At 38.5% G+C, this 5,916-nt stretch overlaps 1 pseudogene; it reads left to right on the top strand.

Annotated features, from left to right (window-relative positions):
• The first annotated feature begins 716 nt into the window (after positions 1–716).
• Positions 717–2,791, top strand: LOC101564386 (annotated as a pseudogene).
• The last annotated feature ends 3,125 nt before the right edge of the window (positions 2,792–5,916 follow it).

Genomic DNA, 5,916 nt, shown 5'->3' with positions numbered 1-5,916 from the left:
GGCAGATGCCATGCACGGCAGGGACATAGTATATCGTGCCATGCAGCTGTGAGTTTGAGATAAATTGCTGTCACATGCAGTAGGCTTATGAATAAGATCAAGTTATTGTCTAATCTACTTTTCAATTTCCTCAACTTTAAACTGAGACTGACACTTTCTCCAGAGAGCTGTTTTTCGAAAAAAAGATATTTATTCATTTATTTGGTACAGGTTTTCAGTATACAATTCAGTCTCATAGTGATCCTCCTGTCTCAGCCTTCCTAGCACTGGGATTACAGGCATGCACCACCACACCCAGTTGCTGTGGACTGTTTGGTGCCTGGGCCAGCACAGGGAATCGAACCTGGAACCTTGCACTTGTCAGGCAGGTGTTTAGACTGCTAGGTTATCTTCCCAGTCCCTAGAGAGCTGTTTTAAAAATTAAAGCAAAGGAATCGATTTCCAGAACTTGGTATATTAGTAATTTCTCATCAACTAAATTGTTATTATTTCTGTTACTTTTGTGGAGCTGGAGATAATTAAAGGACCTATAAAAAAAACAATACTATGTTTGGTAGGTACTGTCCCCAGTCAAGACAGACATGGAGCGTTACGCTTGATGGCCCTGAATTCTGGTTGACCACTTTCTAATTTTCAAGAATTATGCTTGAAACAAAAGTAGGATGTCATAAATATTTATTAGCATTTTTAAAAATCATGTTCACCAGCAGACCCCGATGCTAATGTATGCCAGGAAACTCCAGAGATGCAGCGATGCCTGTCATGATTGGAGGGGGACTTGCAGCCTCACTGGGCACGTATGTGTTCTTCAAAGAGTCACCCAATGTTGGTGATCACAGACATGAAAATGTGTGAGCTGACATGGATCCTTCACCAGCAAATGCAGCACTGCAGAGATCTGACAGTCCTGAAAACAAATACAGTGACACACACACAGATCACAACAATGCTAAAAGTGTGCTTACACACAGTGAGAAAAGGTTGGGCCAATTACTCTCCACAAGAAAGTTCATACAATCACAGCACTCTTTGTAGTTCAAAATCACAGTGTTCTAATCCAAGCAATAATGCAGGCAAAACTTCAGATACACCTGATTCTGCAGATGACTGTTCTGGGCATATTAGCTCTTGTGGGAAAATTATTATTATAATTGCAAAACAGAAGTTTCACAGTGGGAAAAACCAAAAGGATGGATTGAAGGAGAACAGACAGTGTGAGTGAGACCTTCAGCCATGAAAGAGAACAGACAAAAAGAAGCAAAAAGGAACTGTCCTGATGGCTTATACCTGTAATCCCAGCACTCAAGAAGTTGGGACAGGAGGATAGCAGCAAATTCAAGATCAGCCTAGAGGGCTACAAAAGTGAGCACAAGGCCAGCCTGAAATGCATAGTGAGACCCTGCCTCAGCAAGACAAAACAAAACAAAACAAAACAAAATGAGTTTTAAAAAAGAAGCAATAAGGTAATAATTAATAGCTTCCCAAATGTTTGGGAGTACAGAAGAGAGGTGAGAAAAGCAACAGCACTAGGGAGTTTGCCAGCAGATCAGAAGACAAGCATTCCAGTGGTGCCAGTTGTTTGTTCCCATAGAACATTTGGTCTCAAACGAGCAGACACAGTGACAGAGAATACAGACTTCCAAGACGAGAAATGCAAAGCAGGGACTCAACCAACTGCCACCCCCAAGCACTGTTCCTTCTAGTCCATTTATGCTACAGTCTGCTCACCAGCGAAGAAAGCATTTGATGTTAAGGAAGCATCCACTTCATCAAAACTGCCTCTGCCCACATCTTCTGACCCTGGGAGGGAAACAGAAAGAAAATGAGACAAATCAGCATCACATTCTTGCACAGCTGCTTTTGTGTCTTTTGTCTCTGGGCTAAATCTTCCATCCTCACCCCCAGCACCTGCTTCTGCAGACCCTGATACCTCCACTACTTAGGACTCAGTCTTACACAGTGGCTTCCTGCTTTGCAAACCAGACTAAAGCTCAATAATTCTGACAAAGACATATACAAAATAAATGAAGTTCTTATGGCAGCTGAGACACAAGCTTCACTGCAGTCTATAGTTTTTAAGTTTCTTACTCCTGAAATATCCACTTTCAACATAAAATCTCTGGTTTCTTAAGCTTCTTTATGGGACACAACTCCAGCCATCTAATGAGTCTCCTGTCTTTAATATCTTATGCCACAACCCCAAGATCTTATGGGTCTCCAAGAATAAGCACACCTTACACTAACATGATCCCTATCAATCCTCTAATTAGTACTTCTCTTGCTTCATCATAGCCAAAGGTTAGTACTCCAGTAGTTAATCAAGGATCAGAGTCACAATTGGCCACACAGTAGCCTATAACTGCTGACAAGCAAAAGGATCAGGAACCTATCTCTCCTCCAAGTCTTCAGCTCTCCAGGAACCAAAAAACCCACCACCTGGTCCAAATTGTACTCTAAATGGTAATGCATCAAATGCAACAGTTCTACCAAAGAACTCTTCTGCACACCCTGTGTGTTCCTTAAAACCTACACTGACAGAGCACTTCAGTGAATATTTCATTAAACATATGGAGGTCTGGCCCATGCAGGCAAGCAGGAATTAAGATTGTATGAAGAAGCCTATAACATGGGTAGGTGTCACATATCATAAATATGTCCTGAATTTAAAAATTTAGGATCTTTAGTCCAAGGATGTGAAATTCAAGTAACATGAAAGCAAAGGGTACTCTTTTTACAATAACAAACCGTGGAACCTGACAAGCTAAAATGTCAGAATTTCTTTATGGTGTGAATAATTAGCTTTGGGTACAGGAACTATTGATCTATTGTTCAGTCTTAACATTGTTGAGCTGCAGTTAAGTAGACATTGGGCCATTAACTGGACAAAGGAAAGACAAGGGGGGTAGGGTCTGTGAGAGTCCATTCAGGGGAATGATACAAGATTGAGTTGTAACACTCTTGTAATGTACATTTCTTGTAGATGTAGCGTTCATTTTGTAGATATGTTTTGTATTTTGTATTCCCAAATATGGGAAACCATGTGTAATAGAAATTAGACATTCAAAACTAATCGGTGCTAAGGTAGCTAAATATCTATTCTTTTACATGTAAATATGTCTGCAAAATTAGCTTTTTTGAAAAAAATTGGGGTGTGGGTTAAATTATCATTCAGAAATGATGCAGTTTCAAAACTTCAGTGAAAGTGCCAGAGGATCTGTGTATAAAGATGGGGCTAGTGTACAAAATACAATGAAACAAATGTTTCACACTTACATCTGATCAAGAGCAGTGCTTCTCCATTTATTTTAGAGAAATGTTTTTCATTTCCCTTGTGTTCCATTTCCTTCTTAAATCATTGATCTGATTTTGTCCATTTTTTTAAAATAAACTCTCTTTTCTTCTTTTCCTAAGGCACTTTTGAGTTTTTTGCTTTGACACTTTTCTGTAATGTTTTCATCCCTGTGTACAGTACATTAAAGGTCTAGAGACTGGGCATAACCCACTTGTTTGTATGAATTATTGAAAATACATTTACACTGAGTAAGAATGGACTTAAAGTACTGTGGTGCATGTGTGCTGAAAGCACAGGGACTGCAGGATTATGAAAAAGTGTTCTAGGGAAAATGGGTGTGGGAGGGCAAAGAGAAACAAAGCTGGTCAGATGTAAACTGGATTTGTCGTAACAAGGTCAGTGAAGACTCAGAACATAGGAGAACTGTACTGTAACATCATGCAACTCAGTTGTGTCCCAAATTTTCTGATCAAGGAGACTATGGGGCCACAGAGGAAAGTGATAAATGATGTAGAGTGTGCCTCAGGAGAGTCACATGGTGAGAAACTTTCAGGCTTTCACAGAGAGCAGAGTGGCCAAGCAATGGCTGTGACTCATCCACATGGCTGACACTGACAAAAGATCTACAAACTGAGGTACAGAGTTTCAAGATATATCCTGAGGGGATTTGACTGACCTTGTGAGATACAAAAGTTACATTTCTTGTTATATAGGTCTTGCTTTATCTTGGTTCTAACCATCCAGCAGAAAAGTATGAAAACAAACTATAAAAAGTAAAGACATATTAATATACTGCTCTGTAAAAGGCTCAAGTCAACAACTTCTGACATTGCCATTCCGATGGATAACCAACTACTATTTTGGACTACTGGACTATATTGGAATATTTTGCTGAACTCACACACCTACAATATTTAAATGACAATGGGATACCCTTCTCTGACAAAACTAAATGGAAAAATGGGATACAAATGAAAGACTATTTTGTATCTGTATATTCAAAATAGGATAGATGTACAGTTGCATTCTCTTAATTCAACGAATAGATTTGTTCTACTAGTGTTTGTGGATAGGATATCATGTCTGCATCTTCTGCAATGAATAACCACTAAGACAACAATATGCAATATATTAATTATTGAAACTGAGCTTGATTGGTTTTGAAACTGTCTCATTGCTATTTGTAATAATGTGATCACTTTGGTATTATGCACATGCTGAGAAAAATCCATGGTATCTAGCTTAGTTTAAGACAAGATGAACCCTTCTTTTCATAAGAAATAACAAAGAAGAAAGATACCTGTTGTGTTGTGTTCTTTGTGTGATATATTCTATGACTACTTTGTATTTCAGAGCTTTGTTCTGTACTTTAGGGAAATGCAATAAGTGCTACAAAGGGAGAGTGGACATTTGAATAACTGCAAATACAGGAAAGTCAAAACCAGAACCATCAGATTTACATGCGTGATAGAGTGGCATTTGTGTGCTAAATGCTGCTAGTCTGGACTCATATTTTGTGGAATTAAATCCTGCCTCTTTAATTTTATCAAGAAAGAAAAAGCTGAGCAACCTCTGCAAAGCATTTTAATTGTAATCCTTTTTACCATTTCCTTTCTTGAAATTCATATACTAAAAGTCCTTGCTGGGTCTGTAGCTCAGTGGCACAGCTCTGCCTGGCAGGCACGATGTCCTGAGTTCAATTTCTGGTACAAAAAAACAAAGGTGGCTAATAATTACATTAGGCCAGCCAGATAGCTCAGTGGATTAAAATACCTGCTTAGGCAGACACAGCGGCCTGGGGTTTGATCTCCAGCCTGCCACATGGGGAGCGCTGAGATAGCGATTGAGACTAGGCATGGTGGCCCACAACTGTAACCCCAGCACTTGGGAGGCTGAAAAACAGGAAGGGTCACTCTAAGTCCAGTCTGTATAGTGAGACCCTGTAGACTCTGTACTAAATACATAAAAAATAAATAAAAAAATAAAAGTCCTAGTGATTAATACATGAAAAAGAATCAATAATGTCATTAATTGCAATTAAAAACTTTTATAAATCTCAGACTCCTACCTACTCTACTTGCTATGAAATTCAAAATGGACTTGGTAGGCATGTCAGTATTATAATAACCTTCATTTAATTAAATGTTCAATGTATGCAGTTTTCTCTCCTTTCTTGTTCTTGTTTTTATCTGAAAGGTGAAAAGCCCTAGAGAGAAAAGCACAATACTTCAATCATACCTCTCTTTTTACATTGAACTTCTAACCTAGATTGGGATGAGGATGTGGAGTGTTAGGAGAAAATTTTACTCTGAATTAAGCTCATAATTCTGATCAGTAATTTTGAGTATGTAATGAAGAGGAGGGAAAGGAAGTGTTAGAGGGAAGTAGTGGGTGGGGAAAAGGGTCAGTTTAGTGATTTATAATTTAAATACAAGAAAATTTATCCTTTTTCATATTTTTAGTTCTAAGAGTTTTGAAAAGCATACACATTCGTACACAAGTCCATCAAATCAAGATGAAAACATTTTCATCTCATGAAACTACACATCTTTCCATTTGCAGTAATCTCCCTCTCTCCAATCTCCAAACCCTGGTAAAACTGATCATTGCTATCTTCTTATTCT

This window comes from Octodon degus, unplaced genomic scaffold (genome assembly GCF_000260255.1).
Source record: "Octodon degus isolate 3935 unplaced genomic scaffold, OctDeg1.0 scaffold00151, whole genome shotgun sequence".
In the NCBI taxonomy this organism is placed as follows: domain Eukaryota; kingdom Metazoa; phylum Chordata; class Mammalia; order Rodentia; family Octodontidae; genus Octodon; species Octodon degus.
Note: the sequence above shows the minus strand (reverse complement) of the source record. Positions and strands in the feature narration are given on the sequence as shown.